Here is a 17,519-nt window from a genome sequence, read left to right as displayed (position 1 = left end):
CCTCTGAGAGGTCATTAGTTTGCACACAAGAGATATTTCAAACATACTCTGCTGCCAATCACCTGGGAAAAGAAAGATGTATTACATACCATGCAGCCTGTCAACTTTTCAAGGCTTGCAGTATAGGGTTTTAATTCTATGCTTCATCTCCTAACTTAAAAAAAGAGAAAAAGAAAAACCCCAAAATAACAACAACCCCTGCTCCTGTCACACCTAATCATTTGTGGTTTCTCAAGTGAACTTTCACACATACTTGCTTACACTCTACTGCCAGCATTCATCCTTTCTTCATTCATTCATTTATTCAATCAACAAACATTTTCCAAGCTCCTATCAGGTGACAGGTACTGTGCTAAGCAAAGCAAGGCAATAGAATATTTATTTGAGTGAGAGACTACCCATAGAGGTGACTTTTTTTAAGCTACTTCTTAAATCACAAGAAGCCAACCCTGCTACTTCTAATTAATTTTTTTTTTTCCTTATTAACACTCTCCCTTGAGGAGCACCTGGGTGGCTCAGTTGGATAAATGTCTGCCTTCAACTCTGGTCATGATCCCAGGGTCCTAGGATGGAACCCCATCACCGGGCCTCCCTGCTTGGTGAGGAGCCTGCTTCTCCCTGTCCCTCTGCAGCTCCCCCTGACTGTGTGTACTCTCTCTCACTCACTCTGCCTCTGTGTGTTAAACAAATAAATAAAATCTTTTAAAATGAAAAAAACAAAAAACCTTCCTCTGGGAAGCACTCCAAGATCCCTCCAGCTTGTTTTGTATGTTCCTTTTTTGTGGTCCCTAGCACCCTATCCATACCTCCAACTAAGCACTTACCATACTTGCACTAGAATCTGGGATTTGCCATTCAGCCTCACTTCCTATCTCAGACTGTAAGATCCATAAGCCTAGATGTTTCCATAACTCTATACCCCAAAGACCTAGCAGAAAGACACTCCAAAAGAGTAGGCTAAATGAGTTTCGTATTTTAGCTGCTCTAAGAACCTCTTAACAATCTTACAGGGACTGAGAAGAAATGAGGCAATGGACACAGAGAGAATAGAGATTATGTATGTAAATTTTAACTAAAAACATCACAGAAAATAAAGACTAAAACAGTATCTTGTTAAAAAGACCAACCACCTGAGTTCTGACATGAGCAATTTATTTGACATTTTCATGCTCTGAAAGCCTATGAACTCCTCAAGGGCAGAGACCACATTCCAATCACTATGTTGTCATGAGACTTTCTCTTCTAGAATATGGGCTCTCCACAATCATGAACCATGCCCTATTTTGTTCTTTATCCCAAACATCCAGCAGAACTCACTACAGCAAGTGCTTTAACAAATGTCTGCTTAATGAATTAACTTGAAGTTTTAAAACTCACTCCTGTGGTTTCTCTGAAGCTAGGACTAACAAAGATTCCTTTATACATCAATAAAGAATGTATTTAATGATAATAAATCAATATGAATTTGAAAGATCTGCTTCAGATAAATCACATACTGCTTAAGTGCCTATGGAAATTTAAGCACCAATGACATGAAAATGCAAACTAATGAATTATTTTAAGAGAAATTATACATTATTCTCTAACACAACATGACAGAAATTTTATATTCAACACTATGTTTATAAGGAATAGAACAAACTTATATTACCTAGTACACAGAATATGTAAGCAAAACTTGATTCCTCATTTTAAATAAATGAGGAAATTTAAATTTTCACTTAAAAAGAAGGTAAAGGGCAGCATGAATCTCTTCTGAACAGAACTTGATTACATTATAAGTACCTTACCATAGCCCCTAAAGTAGAATTTAAATCTAATGGCATGGAAATCATTACCATAATGACTTGTGAATCACATCCTTCTAGTTATTCTACTAGCAGTATTTGAACAAAAAGGCACCTAAAGCAATAGAAAATATCATAAATGTATAAATAAATGTGACAAATAATAGACACATATAATAAAATATAACCTGGCTAATTTTTCTCTTGAACACTAAACTACCAAAGGAAATAGAGAATTTTCTAACAAAATCATAATTTCTTACTTTCTGAAACAAATTTAAAAATCTGATTATTAGAAGGCTATATTCCAAACAATTTAAAATATAAGATATGGGGACGCCTGGGTGGCTCAGCGGTTGAGCATCTATCTGCCTTCGGCTTGGGGAGTGATCCCGGAGTCCCAGGATCGAGTCCCATGTCGGGCTCCCTGCATGGAGCCTGCATCTCCCTCTGCCTGTCTCTCTGCCTCTCTCTCTGCGTCTGTCGTGAATAAATAAATAAATAATCTTAAAGAAAGAAAGAAGAAAGAAAGAAAGAAAGAAAGAAAGAAAGAAAGAAAGAAAGAAAAGAAACGAAACCCAGAAACACTTCTTTCAGACACAATCTTGATTTCAAACAAATAATAATAAAGCAAAGTGAAACTCAAAGGTTGTCACACATCCAGAAGAAGGGTAAGAACCTCAGATCTAGAGCCAAACTGCCTGAATTTAAATCATGGCTCTACCACCTACTAGGTAAGTGGCCTTTGGCAAGTTACTGAACTTCTCAGGTGCCTCAATTTCCTTTTCTGAAAACTGGGTCTCATGTCAGTTATTCCTGAGGCTGCTATTAGGATTGAATAAGAGGATACAAGTAAAGTGTTCAGAACAGCACATGAACTAAATGTTATCATCATCACTATCATCAGGAAGAAAGTTCAAAATGCTCTACTTTAGGCATTCCCAAATCATCCAAGCATGCTTCAAGAGGAACTCCGAGAAGATGGGGTTTGTCCCTAGGGGTGGGGGGGGGGGTGCCTTTTCCTGTCCTTAGGGACAACTAACAGTCTTTATTATTATAAAGCCCACTCACAAAGGCAGTGGAGCCGAATTTCCCATCCAATAGGCTAATGTCAAAGAGAGCTGATGTTCCTCCAGGCCTGGGAGGATCACAGGGCTGGGGCTTCTGCATGAGGCAGAGGGGTGTCCAGGACTTTGGATGGTGGTGTTACTTGGCTAGATTCCTCCAGTCTGATCACTAAGCACCATGGCCTGGAGAGCTGGGGCCAGGGAAACAATGCCCACTGGAGGGTAGTGCCTGGCAAAAGATTTAATGCTAACCAGAGTAACAAGCAATGGTAACCATGAGAACAACAAGGCACTTAAGGATTAGGCCCCTTCCCCATTTGCCTGGTACTTCATGAACCAAAGAAGGCTTGTATCAGTCACTGGGAAGCAAAGGAGCTCCAATACCACAAGCCACATGGTACAGAGCTAGATTTAGTTTCATTTGTAAAATAAAGAATTGTGTTTTCGACCTGAGTGTCATGAGGCAAATTGAAATCTATTTCACAGGCTTTTGAACTCTACAAAATGATGAGGTCTCTGAAGTTAAGGACAACCTCTCAGTACCATCTATAGTCCCCAGGGCCAATCACAGTACCTGATACATGGTTTATTTCAAGAACAAACTGATGTTGTCATATAAACCAGTATTTACAGACTTTTCACACGCACACAGAGACTTCCAGTTTTTGTTAAGATGGAATAGCCCCACTTCTCCCAGAGCCTTCCTCTGAAACTAAAAATCCCTATATATTACATACAGCCAAGCACAGGAAGACAAGATGGGAAAGAGGCCGAGTGCCTCGGGACTTCAGGACTTGAGGAACACCGCAGCAGTGAGTTCCCTGGGTCTCCCCACTGTCTCCTGTGAATCCCCAAAAGAGTGCTGTAGAAACCTCCAACCTAGAACCAATACAAGGTAAATATAATGAAGTGCCAAGAAAAGTCTGTTCTCACAGCCAAAAGAGCAGAAAAAGGATAAGCTAACAAGAGAAAATCTTTTGGGCAATACTCACCCTACTCCAGGCAAACATCAATGGAATAGCTGCACTACCACCCACTGAGGTTTCAGTAGGGCTGAGCAGGTAGACAGTCTTTACTTCTGCACATGTGCATGCGTGCACAAACACACACGCACACCCTGAGGAAGCAGGAAGCAGGGTTCCAACTGTCTAACTCCCAACCTGTGCTGCCTCTCTTGGTAAGCCTGGGCAGGAAGTTAATCTTCCATCCCCTGCCTCATACAAGCAGGCACAGCTCCCCATTCCCTGCCTTGTTGTATTGGCAAGTCCAGTCAAGAGCTGATCTTCCATCTCACTCCAGGCAGAAGCAAGCCACAGTACTCTGGCCCCTCTGCCACAGTGGTGTCTGCAGGATGAAGCAGATGCAATAAGGCAGTGTGAATCACTGGTCCACTTTTTTCTGGAAAGCTATTAGCAGGTTCAAGTGAGGAGGAAAATGTCCATCTCACCCTTCCGCAAGAAGGCAGTGGGAGTAAGAGCCAAGGTGGGGGGGGGGGGGGGGCAGGGAGATGCCGCCCAAGCAGGAAGCTGAACAAACACACCTACCCAGCCATGAGGCTACCACTCAAGAGGGAGGCTGCTTCCTGAAGAAAATAAAGTAAGTCCAGAGTCTCATGACAAAATTAAAATACGTTCATATAGATATATAGATATATATAGATATATGCATATGGAGGTATGTGTGCATATATACGTATATATGCATATATATGTGTGTGTGTGTGTGTCTATATAGCTATATATATCTCACTTGTCATACCAAGGACCATGAAAGTCACAACTTGAATGAGAATAGACAAGAGACATCACCACGGAGATGAATCAGATGTTGGAATTATGCGACAAGGATTTTAAAGCAACCTTAATAAAACTACTTCAACAAGCAACCCAGAAACACCCATGGGCAGAGATTAAAAACAGCCCCAACAAAAGCCTGCTCTCTCAAGCTAAAGACCAAGCAAGGAGCAGCCTAGCATGACAGAAAACATTTAGACAATAACCAATCACTCTGGTCCAGCCAAATGAAACAATGGCTCCATTCACATCAGTAAGGGCAAAATGGGGAGCATGTCCAACCCCTTGCCAGAGTAGTGCCAGTGAAGGCCACATAAGAAGCCTAACTCCCCTAACTCATTGACAAGGAACCTCTCCCCAGTAGGTATCAATGGAAGCAGAATGAGGAAACTGAACTACCATCCCCATCTGTGCCCTCTGCCTTGCAGAGCATTGTCATAAAAGACCAGATAAAACAGAAGATTAAATAAGATAGTCTAATGGCATAATATCCAAAATGTCCAGGCTTCTATAGAAAATCAGTCATCATACTAAGAACTAGGAAAACCTCGACATGAGTGAAAAATGACTATCAAGAGATGCTAACACAGAGATGTCAGAATTATTTGGCAAGAATTTCAAAGTAGCCATCATACAAAGAGAAAGTCTCAAAGGGAATTTTAATTTCACAGAACTTAATGAAAGAAAATACATTACATCGAAATATTGTGATGCAGCTAAAGCAGTACCAACAGAAAAATTTATAGCACAAAATGCACACATTAGAAAAACGGAAAGGCCTCAAACCGATAATAAATTCTTACCTCAATACCAGAAAAAGAAATAAGCCTCAAACAAGAAGGAACCATTTAAGATAAAAGCAGAAATCAGTGAAATATCAAACAGGAAAATAATAATTAAAATTTTTTTAAAATAAAGACATCTATTAAGCTAAAACTGGTCCTGCTAAAAGATTAATAAAATTGATGAACTTCTAAAAAGACCAATAAAAAATAAAAAGAGAGATGATAAAAAATCATCAATATCAGGAAGAAAACATGGGAGAGATCCCTAGAATCCCATGGCCATTACCATGAACTTCACACTCCCAAATTTGACAATTTAGAAGGAATGGGTGAATTCCTGGAAAACCACAAACTACTAAACATAACCATAGATGAAATAAACAATTTAAATAGTTGTATAATTAGTAAATAATTGAAGTTGCAATTTTAAAGTTCCCAATAAAAGAAATCTTCAGGCTCAGATGGGTTCACTAAAGAAGTCTACCAAACATTTAAAGAATTAACAACAATTTTATACAATCTCTTCCAGAAATTAGAAGGGGAGGAAACACTTCCCAACTCATTTAAGAGGCTACTAATATATCAAAACCTGACAGAGACAGGTTTTGACAAAGACACAAAAAACCCCAGAAACTATAGATCAAAATCTCTTATGAACTCAGGCACAAAAATCCTCAACAAAATATGAGCATATAAAATCCAGTGATGTATAGAAAGAACTGCACAGGGGCACCTGGGGGGCTCAGTCAGTTTAATGTCTGTCTTCAGCTCAGGTCATGATCCTGGGGTCCTAGGATCAGGGTCTTGGGATGGAGCACTGCATTGGGCTCCCTGCTTGGCAGGGAGTCTGCTTCTCTCTCTCCCTCTGCCCCTCCCCCTTGGCTTGTGTTCTTTCTCAAAATAAATATATAAAATCTTAAAAAACAAAACTGTGCATCATAACCCGTTGGATTTATTCTAGATATGCAATGCTGATTCAACATTTGAAAATCATGTCAACAGGGTAAAAAAGAAAAATTATATGATCATATCAACTGATACAATAAAACAATCTGACAAAATCAAATACCAATTTATGATTATAAAAAAAAGCCTCTGGCAAATTAGAAATAAGAAGTAAGTTTCTCAGCTTTATAAATATCATCTGCAAAATCCTATAGCTAACATCACATTTAATGGTGAAAGACTGAATACTTTTTCCCTAAGATCAGGAACATGAAAAGAATGTCTGCTCTTATCACTATTACTGAACACTGTATTGCAGTAACAGTGACCCTATTTGCAGATGACATGATCATTTACACAAAAAAATCCCAAGAATCCACCAAAACTTCCTAGAACTACTAAGTTTAGCAGGATTGTAAAATACAAGTTCAACACAAAAAATTAATCATATTTCTTTTTTTTAATATTTATTTTAGAGAGAGACAGAAAGAGCAAGAGGGGCAGAGGAAGAGGGAGAGACAGAACCTCAAGCAGACTCTGCACTGAGCAAAGAGCCTAACACGGGGCTGGATCCCAGGACGGCAAGATCATTACCTGAGCCAAAACCAAGAGTGAGTCACTTAATGGACTGTGCCACCCAGGCGTCCCAATCAATCACATTTCTATATGCAAACAACAAAAATGGGAGACAGAAGTTTAAAAGCAAAGTATCATTTACAATTACTCCAAGGAAAGGGATGCCTGAGTTGCCCAGTTAAGTGTCAGACTCTTGATTTTGGCTCAGGACATGATCTCTGGGTTGTGGAATCAACCCATATGGGGCTCTGTACTCATCACAGAGTCTGCTTGTCCCTTTCCCTCTGCTCCTACCCCCATTTACACACTGTGTGCTCTCTCTAACAAACAAAAATCTTAAAAAAAAAGTTACTCCAAGGAAATGAAATATGTACAGGATCTATACCCTGCAAATTATAAAATGTTGGGCAGCCCCGGTGGCTCAGTGGTTTAGTGCTGCCTGCAGCCCAGGGTATGATCCTGGAGACCTGGGATCCAGTCCCACATCAGGCTCCCTGCATGGAGCCTGCTTCTCCCTCTGCCTGTGTCTCTGCTTCTCTCTCTCCTCTCTGTGTATTCTCATGAATAAATAAATAAAATCTTTAAAAAAATTATAAAATGTTGATAAAAAAAAAACTGAAGAAACTCTAAGGATATTGAGAAACAAACCGTACTCACGTATTAGAAAACTCAACGAGATGCCAATTTCCCCCAAATTGATATATAGCTTTAATGCAATTCCTATAAAAAATCTCAGCAAGTGTTTTGTAGATATAGGCAAATTTATTCTAAAATGAAAATGGAAAGGCACATGACCTGGAATCGCTAAAGAAATTTTGAAGAAGCAGAATAAAATGAGAGGAATCACTATACCTGATGTTAAGGCTTACTACAGAGCTACAGAAAAGTAATCAAGACAGTGTGATACTGGCAGAGGGATAAACACACAGATCAATAGGGCCACACAAATACACCTGATTTTTGTCTGCCAAAGCAATTCAATGGAGGAAGGAAAGACTTTTCCACAAATGGTGATGCTACAGCAATTGCAATCCTTAGCCAAGAAAGAGAAGAGAAGAGAAATGCCTCAACCTAAAATTTCACAACTTATACAACAATTCACTCAAAATGGATCATGGACTTAAATACAAGATCATGGACTTGCATTTATTTAAACGTAAATCTATAAAACGTTTAGAAAACAAAGAAGAAAAACTTTAGGATATAGAACTAGACAAAAAGTTAGACTTAGCACCAAAAACACAATCGATAAAAGGAAAAAATGATAAATGATCTTATCAAAATTAAAATTATTTGCTCTGTGGAAGACCTTAAGTGATGGAAAGACAAGCTACAAGCAGGAAGAAAATGTTTTCAAGCATATCCAACAAAGGATTTTAATCCAGAATATATATATATATATTTTAACTCCTTAAACTCAATAGTAATAAAGAATACAATTAGAAATGGACAGAAGACACAGCTATCTCACTGAAGAGGATATACAGATCCCAATTAAGCATGTGAAAAGCACACTATTAGCCATTAGAGAAAAGCAAATTGAAACTATAATGAGATCACCTACACACCTATCAGAATGGCTAAAATTGAAAACAGTGATAAACAATATCACTCATACATTGTTGACGGGAATATAAACCACTCTTGAAACACAGCATCCCAGATTCTTAACAAACTATATATTCACTTATAACTCAGCAGTTACACTCCTGGGCATTTATCCCAGGGAAATAAAAAACTGCTATTCATTAAAAACAACAACAACAACCTTGTACACAAATGTTCATACAGTTTTATTTGTAATAGTTAAAACCTGGAAACAACCTAAAGATCCTTCAAGAGGTGAATAACCAGTGGTGTCTCCATATTATGGACTACTCAGCAATTTAAAAGAAAACAAAAAGCGAAACTGTTGGTTCATACAAAAACTTGGATGGGTCCTCAAGGGAGTTATGCTGAGGGAAAAAGCCAATCTCAAAAGGTTATATACTGTATCATTACATTTAAATAGTATTCTTAAAATGACAAAATCATAGAGATGAACAGATTAGTGCTTGCAAGGAGTTAGGGAGAGGGGAATGGAGGGGCGCAACTGTGGCTATCAACAGCACAAGAAGAGATCCTTGCCATAAAACTGTTCTGTATCTTGACTGGTGGTCACACGGATCTACACAAGTGATAGAAACTTCACGTGTACATGCATTCACACACATATGAGGGCACGTAAAACTGGTGAAATATGAATAAGGTCAATGAATTATAGCAATGGCAGTTTTCTGGTTATGATATTCTACTATAGTTATGCAAGATGTTACTATTGGAAGCAATTAGTGGAAGGATATATGGAATCTATTATTTTTTACCATTGCATGTGAATCTCTAATTATCTCAAGATAAAACTTTAACAAAATCAAGCAAACAGAGACGCCAGGTGGCTCAGCAGTTGAGTGTCTGCTTTTGGCTCAGGGCGTGATCCTGAGTTCCCGGGATGGAGTCCCACATTGGGATCCCTGCGGGGAGCCTGCTTCTCCTTCTGCCTATGTCTCTGCCTCTCTCTGTGTGTCTCTGACGAATAAACAGAATCTTAAAAAAAAAAAAAATCAAGCAAGAAAGCAATATGTAAAAATCAATGTGAAACAGGAAGTGAGCACAGCAGTGTCCAATCCAAGGTTTCAGAGGTTTTGCAGTGCCCTATAGAAACACACATCTCATTAGTAAATAACTGTACTTATTCCTCATGAAACAGTTTGTGAGAAGAAAATCTGAAAGACTCTTTAATAAGCCACCAGACTGGGTTTTATAAATGCGGCTGTCAGAGCAAGATGCTGTTCATTGGCTGATTTAATGGTTCAGTTGTCCCCATCTTTTCCTTCCTTCCACCCTGTGGCGTGGGAAGAGGCTTCTGATGAAGAGTAGATCAGTTAAAAGAAAAAAAGAAGCTACATTTTTTGCACATCTAAGTAGTGGGTATATCTGTGACCCTGCTACATATAATTAAAGATGCTAATACTAAAACCTTCTGTAATGGAATCACTGCAAATCCATTTCTAAAACTCTGTAGTAGATTTTGCTTAGACTAAGATGTATCAACAAAGAGTTCAAAAGACTGGGAAAGATGAATGCAGCCAGAAACTCTCAGAGGAGGCAGACATGCAGGTTACTCTCTTAAAGCTTTATTAAATAAAGAACATTCTCTAGAATATACGATAAACTTGGTCTACATTTGCATTTAATAAAACTGAACATGATAGTAGTCTAATGTGAAATGTTAAACCATTTAGTGTACAAAACTGTTTACGTAGCTGTCATGCAAGAACACAGTGTGAGGCTTATAGCATTTTCACCCATCTGTGAGTTTTAGAAAGTCACTTGAATAAAATGTTAGATTTCTTCAGTATATATTTCCAACACATTAGTTACATGGGTAATACTCAAACCTTTTTCAACCTTTCTTGCATAAATAAAATCTTAGTACAAGCATCAAAAACACTGGCCACCCCAAAAGACTGCCTGCCAAATTCTTAACAGAATGAGTTCTAAAATAATGCTTATTACATAGGACTTATTAAGTAAAATAAAGCCAAGAACTATCAGTTACTGTAAAATTTATGTAAGAACATTTAATAGTCCAGCTCTAAGCATTTAAATTTCTCACATTAATGAGTATTGTTTATAGAACTAAAAGTCTATCATTCAAGTATCAATGATTACATTTCAGAAAAAGGACATCATTCTTGACAACTTTCTACAAAAGAAAAAAATCATAATGAATAAAACCAGTATCCATAATAAGCTAAACTGGGTGAAGGGGGCCATTTGGAGGAGGGAAGAGTATTTCACTTTCACAGTAGGAATTAGGTAAACGTCATATGGCCCACAGCACAAAATCCATGAGAAAGGCTCAAATTTGAACCCTCCATTATTTTAAAATCCACGTTCATGGATTGTGCATCTGTTTGTACCAATATGTGACAAGTATCTGTTGCTCTTTCATAGACACTGAACCACTGTCAGGAAATATGGGAGAGAAAAAGTCCTTACTAATGTACCACCTAATAGCAACTTTTATTTAAAATATAAATTCAAGTCAACCATTTTAAATGCCAACTATGTTCTTCCATTAATCCCCTTCTCTCCTCTACTATCCCAGACACCCCAAAAGAACCCTTTAGGTCTGTTAAGCTTCATAACTGATGTTAAGTACCACCTCATCTGGGACAAAAATATACTCTCCTTATGTACCTTCCATCTCTTTAACAATTGAGCAAAATCATAATGCTTTCAAGCATGTATCTAAATCTCCAGGTCATTAAGGCTGCTGCTGGCATAACTGCTGGCTTTACAGAACGGCTGCTGGTCTACAATAACTACTGCCCAGTAGCTACTTTTGTTGTTTTATTTCCCCAGAATTCTGCTTATCGTCAGGGAAATCAAAAGGCTATGTGTGCAGGTTAGTGGTGGTGCTTCCTGCCTGCCCTCTTAGATCTTGCTATGCACTCTGTTTAGCACAGTTTTGCTCATTTCCTTGTTTATTGTAACTGCGGTAGGAAGAACTATTTTGGTTTCCAGGAACCATCTTGTCCTTGTGAAAGGACATGGCAGAGAAAGGAAGAACTAAAAAAGAGTCATTGAAGGGGCTTGGCAGACCAGATGTATCATGGTAAGTCTCACTCTGTGGATGCTTCATATGCTTCTTAAAGGTCTTGAAGAAGATATAGAATAACTCGATGATGTTTAAAGCAAGAGACACCAAGGACACCACCAGCATGAAGAGAATGAAGGTGCTTTTCTCCGTGGGGCGAGAGAGGAAGCAGTCCACCTGATGTGGGCAGGGGTCTCGCTTGCAACTGTAAACCGCATTCAGGCTGAATCCATAGATGTACCACTGGATCAGCAGGAAGGCCACCTCAAAAACGGCCTTGAAGAAGACACTGATGATATAGATTCGTAGCAAGCCCCTTCTCATTTTCATCTTACAGTATTTTTCAATGTCAAACCTGAAGTTCTTGATTTCGATTTCAATTTCCTCCTGCAAATGCACCTCCATGTTGACACCACTGGTTTGAGCAGCTCTGAGTTCCTCCCCTTTCTGTTTCAGCTTCTCTTCCTTGCGCATAATGTAGAATATATGCACTAGGTACAAGAGTGAGGGGATGGACACAAATATGATCTGCAGGACCCAGATGTGCACATGAGAGATTGGGAAAGACTTATCATAGCAGACATTTTCACAACCAGGCTGCCGAGTATTACAATGAAAGGCAAACTGCTCATCATCCCAGGCTGACTCAACCGCTGTCTCCAGTAGCAGGATTCTGAAAATGAAAAGGACTGAGAGCCACACCTTCCCTCCAGCGGTGGAGTAAGCTTGAACCTGGTCAAGGAGTTGGCCTAAGGCACTCCAGTCACTCATGTTGCCTGTTCGCTCTTCTTTCGCTTAAAAGAAGTGAAGAAGGCACACCAAGTGATTGCACTCCTTGGAGGATGAAGTAAAATGAAAAAGTAAGTTCAAGCACTCAAAACTTTCTAAAGTTTAAAAGTCTGCTACACCGTTTGGTACCTTCCTCACTCTTTCTCCTAATCAAAGACAATTGCTGATACCCAATCGAAGCTTTTTGTGGATTCATTTTCATATATAGTGAGCCAATACTCTTAAATAAGGATGTACATATATCAATAATGGGTCAAGTTACATAAATGGAACAACATAAACACACCTAAAGGTTTTCTTCAATTCTAGAATAAAGTAATCTCCAAAGATAAAGACTGAAACACAAAAACTGAACTAAAGATTCACATGCATATAGTGACCAATTCATCTTCAAACATTATTAGGGCCATCATTGCCCAAATAGGTAATGATAGGGGTGCCTGCCGGGTTCAGTCAGGCATGCGACTTTTCACCTCAGGGTTGTAAGTTTGAACCCCATGTTGGTGTGGACACTTTAAAAAGAGGGGTGGAAGACCAAATAGATAATGATATTCATTTGAGCATTATTTATTCAGGGCTTACTAGTCACCAGGTACTATACTGGGCACTGGTCCCTATGGGAGCAAAACAGGATTCCTGTACTTGCAACTCACAATTAACTAGAGAAAACAGATCATTAAAAGTACAGTATTTTAGGGGTGCCTGGGTGGCTCAGTCAGTTAAGTGTCGGATTCTTGATGTCTTGCTCTCAGGGTTGTGAATTTAAGCTCTCCATTGGGCTCTAAGCCTCTCATGGGGCCTACTTAAAAAAAAAAAAAAAGTACAGGATTTTATTAAATCTAAAACACAATTGAGTATAAGATAACCCACTATGTTACCTACATTCAGAAAGCAATCAAAGCATCCAGTTTTAAGAGGTGCCTCAATTTCAGAAATGTGAGGGGAAATGTACATCTTAGAATCAATGAAAAAGGCTAAGTGAACAGAAAACTGCAGTTTTAAATAAATGCTAAGAAATTAAAAAAAAAATTGGTACTGACGGAAATTAACTCAAGGACACCCACATCAGTCTGTATAGTCAGCCAGGCAAAGAGTGTGAAAACTATTAACCTGTGATGAAAGCCAGCATGGGCAAAGCTTTGAGGGTGAGAGAACTCACTGTCCTCAGGGAGCTCAAAGGCAGGCAAACTGGTTTCAGGGATCAAGCAGAGATAGCACAGCCCAAGACTGGTGCTGGAGGAGGCTACCTCAGGGGTCTGCTTGGCGGCAGCAGCGAAACCCAAAAGCAGAAAGCATGATTATACTGTGGTGCTGGGGCAAGACTGAAGCTGAGAAATTACTAATGGCAGTTCAGGAGCTCTAGGGGTCAGTTGGAAAGTTGGGGTAAGAGATAGGATATGACTAAAGAATGCACAGAGCAGTACAGGGATGATGGTTCTATGCTAAAATGAACAGCCAGTGAATTTTAGTGATGACAAAAAGTAGAAGAGGATGTCAAGAATCATGAGGGTGATCATAGGAGTCTCTCCCCTAGAGAAAGGAACAGATGATCAATTCTGGCACTGCGGTCCTGAATGCTGTGGTGACTGAAGGGACATTTGCAAGGGTAGCTGCCATCCCAGTTGGCATAAAGTAGCAAGATCAGGACAAAAACAAAAACAAAACAAGAGGAGCTACTACTCCCTCCTTACCTAGAAATTCAAAGTCAGGATCCAGCCAAGAGAGGCCTTAACTTAAATACTTATTTACTGAATGTGAACCACTCTCTCAGTTGAAATGTGAGCACATGGAAACTTTTTGGTTAAAACTAAAATATTGATACACTGCATTTATTCGTGTGGACTTCTTCTAGGAGATTATTATATCAACAGATTTTTTGCAGTTTTGTGGGAGGTTTTTTGTTTTTGTTTTTGTTTTTTTTAAGTTTCAGTAGGAGCAACACAGATATCAACCTCTAGTCTGTTCAGGGTTGGTGGGAGCCAGCATGGGGCACAACCTTTAACTGTGGCCCTACTGAAGACCTTCTCCTCTTTCTCCATTTCCTCCTGACAGCCCTATATCTTTGTAAGAAATGTCTATAAACAAAAGTCTATGTAAAGGTTTCTGCTTCTAATTCAAATCATGCTAGACAAATGGATCTTCCTTTATTTTTTGAAGATTTTATTTTTAAATAATCTCATTAACCCAACATGGCACTTAAACACAAAATCCTGAGATCAAGAGTCACATGTTCCAACAACTGAGCCAGCCAGGTGTCTGAGATCTTACTTTAAAACAAACCACAACTAATTGATTATTACATGGCAAAAAATAATTGTTTTCAGTCAAATCCTTCTAATACAGCAGGACCTCATCATTTCTAAAAAAAAAAAAAAAAAAAAAAATGTATTCAGTATGTTAGGATAAAACCCATAAGTTAATATTTTAATTCTCTCTCCTGAAAAACTTTAATTCCCAAAGATAGATATTCATTTTAAACAATTAAGAAACTTAAAAGAGAAGAATATTTCTTAAATGTGAGTTTGCCAGCAATAATAAATCCTAAATACCATTCAACTAATTTGTTTCTTGGTTTAACAGCTATTCCTCACAATAGATTCAGTGAAAAAAAATAAAACTTAAAATGAAACCTAAAAAAAGAAGGCAAAGCTAATGCAATTTACAATGTCTCAATCGCCCAAGGTTTGTTACAACTGTTATCTAAGGATAAGAACTGAAGGCTCCCAAAATGCAATTTTTTAGCAAGTAATCAAATCACAAGGCTTTGAAGTATATACTGTGCTTTCTCAGTTGCTTCAGTAACACATTTTAGCCAAAATGTCCTCCATCATGCAGATTCTGAAAATAATCCTATTAGGCTAAAGTCACCAAGATCTACAGTTTATAATTAATACATTCTTCAAGGTTGATTGAAAATAAACCACTGGCAGCATAAGAGGCATTTATTCTCATTAGTTTTTCAAATTTAAACAGTGCTTAGTCTCCAGAGATTTCAAAATGCCTCAGAAAATTGAGTTACCTTTTCAAAAACAAGTAGGGTAAAGTAATAACGAGTGAAGGTTAAAGACAATAATCCCCGAAACTACTTTAGCATGGATTCTAAAAGGTATCCGATAAAACAGTGCTGTGGGGGAGAAAAGAAAATCAATGATTCCAGTTAATTTAGGGTAAAGTTATTAGCAATTTTCTAAAACTATAAGAAGCTCTTAAGTTTTTCAAATATTTTGTTCTGATAAAGTTCTCACTATAAGCATTTTGAAAATATACAGATCCGAGATTCAAAGGGATGAAAAATAACTAAGAATGAGTCATCTTGGCTAAGGAAACAGGTCATAGAAAAGTTAAAAGTCTCTTGCTGAACAATTATTTTTAAACTGGACAAGGTATTTCCTTTTTTTTTTTTTAAAGATTTTTATTTATTTATTCATGAGAGACACACACAGAGAGAGAGAAAGAGGCAGAGACACAGGCAGAGGGAGAAGCAGGCTCCATGCAGGGAGCCTGACATGGGACTCGATCCCAGGTCTCCAGGATCAGGCCCTGGGCTGAAGGCGGCGCTAAACTGCTGAGCCACTCGGGCTGCCCCTGGACAAGGTATTTCCAATTTTAAAACGTAAACGTAAAACTTCTGGTTTCAGCCCCAACAAATAAAGTGCTTACATATTGTCACTCTTGTCCTTACAGTAAGAGGAAAAAAAAACACTGAAAATCAACTTTCCTTAGGCTTATCAGAGAATTAAAGACATAAGGCAAACTGAACTCCTAAAATGTGGAGAGACAGGCAAATACAGAGAATCACACCCAAGAACAGCTTACCTGGAGCAGAAGGCACTAGAGCAATACACTAGGAAGAAAATAAATGGTAATTTTGACAAAGGCTTGCAAGTAAGAACTCTTAGGAAGCCAATCTTAGGAGAGCCTTCCACAAGCTCCTGGCTTTACCTCCAGGGCTTCACCAGGTTCTGAACATGAAGATCCAAGAATGATCTCCTCCCCTTTTGGGTAAGGCGAAGAAAAAAGTAACACTTTTGAAATATGCGCAGGGTAAAGATCCAATAAAAATCTTCTCCCTTTTGAGGAAGGGGAAGGGAAACAGCCATTCTGAAAACACCCAGGGAAAAAGCAGCTGTTTTGAAATAAACCTAGAATGTTCTCCATAATAAAGGCCAACAACTCCAAGGGAAAATTTACTATAGTCTGACATGTTGTCCCAGGAAAGGGGAAATTAACCAGCTACAGCCCCTCTAGCCTTCTTGCTTCACCTAAAAAGAAGGGGAGATACAGGCTAAAAAATACTTCTGAGGGTTGCAGCCCAGGACTCAGGTCCACAAAAAGACTTAAGATTTAGTCCTATGATTATAGAACACTTCTTCTTACCTAGTACTCTACCACCAAGTCACCCAGATTCTGGTACAGTAATGGCGGATTTCAACGGAAAGAGTTGCAAGAAGCAGACTATTTAAAAAGGAGTTCTTGGGAAAGCACTAAGACCATAGGGGAGAAAAACAAACAAACAAACAAACAGACACCAGAGGAAACTGAAGCCTCTGGCACCTACAGTACAACAAATACTTAATAGCCCAGCCCCAAGCCAAATTACCCTAAAACATTACATTAACAGCCTATTTACCTCAGTTCCCTATTACCTGATATATCCTATCTGGCTTTTAAAAAACATTAAAAAGTGTGCTAAAAGGGAAGACAAAAGGCAGTCTGAGCAGACAAAGTGCAAATCAGAACCAGACTCAGATATGGCACAGATTTGGGGATTATCAGGAATAATTTCAGACAGGGAATTTAAAATAACTATGATTACTAAAGTTAAGAGCTCTAATAGAAAAAGTAGACAACATGTAAGTACAGGTGGGTAATGTAAGCATATACAATTCTAAGAATACTACAAATAAAAAACACTACAACAAAACGAATAATGCTTTTAATGGATTTATCAATAGATTGGACATGGCCAAGGAAAGAATCAGTGAATTTAAAGATATTTCAATAAATATCTAATATCTAAATGCAAAGAGAAACAAAAATTTTAAAAAGCAGAACAGAGTATCTAGAATTACAGAACAATTACAAAAGGTATGACCAGATTACCAGAAGGAAAAGAATGAGATGAAGGAAAAGAA

General features: G+C 38.4%; 1 protein-coding gene and 1 pseudogene across 19 annotated transcripts in view; both read right to left on the bottom strand.

Annotated features, from left to right (window-relative positions):
• CDKL5 (cyclin dependent kinase like 5) overlaps positions 1–17,519 on the bottom strand; it is a 212,381-nt gene that overhangs the window by 90,262 nt on the left and 104,600 nt on the right. The gene's annotated exons all lie outside the window — the stretch shown is intronic.
• LOC112653691 (gap junction alpha-1 protein-like) lies at positions 10,105–16,376 on the bottom strand (annotated as a pseudogene).

Source organism: Canis lupus, chromosome X (genome assembly GCF_003254725.2).
Source record: "Canis lupus dingo isolate Sandy chromosome X, ASM325472v2, whole genome shotgun sequence".
NCBI lineage: Eukaryota > Metazoa > Chordata > Mammalia > Carnivora > Canidae > Canis > Canis lupus.
This window is presented reverse-complemented; position numbering and strand designations above follow the sequence as displayed.